We start from the raw sequence: 1,121 nt of genomic DNA, 5'->3' as shown, positions 1-1,121 counted from the left end.
TCCTGGACTACATGTTGTCTCAGTAAGACAGCTCTCCCCCCTATCCACAAGGAGGAGCAGTACACCAAAGAATTATGGGAATTGTAGCCCATGAAGGTAGTGAGACCAGTGTCCATGACATCAGAGACAACAGGCTCACTGCTACAATCTAAAATATCTAAAACCACATATTACACACATAAATACCCCCAGGAAAGTGATCTAAAGCTTCTAAACGTCATTAACATATATTTTTTTGCAAAAAGGGTGAAGTGTCCCTTTAAGGGTGACAGTCCCATAACACAAAGGTTGCAGGTTCCAATGCTCTCGCTGCATGCCGTGTCAAAGTGCCTTGCTTCACTTGGTACGTGGTTAAAGGGGTACGTCACCCCCCCACCCCACCCCCCAAAACAAAACAAAAAATGATGACTTTTTTGTTTGTTTGTTTGTTTGTTTCTCATTCCTGAGCCAATCATTTCCTACTACTCCTGAATCCTAATGACGCTGGAGTCAACTGGTGGGGGGGGGGGGGGGGGGGGGGGGAAGTACGCAAATGGTAATGTTTTACTTAAGTAAAAGTATCAATTAGGGATGTCCCGTTCACGTTTTCTTCGCTCCCGATCCGATTTACGATCATTTGATTTTGAGTATCTGCCAATACAGATTTTTCTTGATCCCGGTATTCATATCTTTATAGAACACTTTGCCAAATCACAATAGTACAATATCCAAAACCACAGAAAGTGGTCATTTTAGTGGTGTAAAAAAGTACAATATTTTCCTCTGAGATGAAAAGTATTGAAATTGGAAATGCTCCACTAAAGTAAAGTTAAAAAAAAAAAAAGTACCTACTTGCGTACAGTAGCCTATACTTACAGTAAATCGTTACTTTTACCACCACTGCTCCAGAATAAATGGGAATGTTCTAATATAGTTTAGCTCTTGTTAAGATTGGCCATTATAGTCTAAAACATTGGATTGTCGGCTCAGGAATGGTGAAATAGCCATTTTAGAGTGTCGGTCGGATGTAAAAATGTTAATGTGATAATAGTTGGATGTGTTTGTATAGGACGTGTTGGTGATTGTATGTTGTCGATGTGGTTGAAATAGTATATCGCATTGTCTGTTGATAACTCTGTGTT

Source organism: Protomyctophum bolini (assembly GCF_963924005.1).
Source record: "Protomyctophum bolini genome assembly, chromosome: 6".
Taxonomy (NCBI): domain Eukaryota; kingdom Metazoa; phylum Chordata; class Actinopteri; order Myctophiformes; family Myctophidae; genus Protomyctophum; species Protomyctophum bolini.
This window is presented reverse-complemented; position numbering follows the sequence as displayed.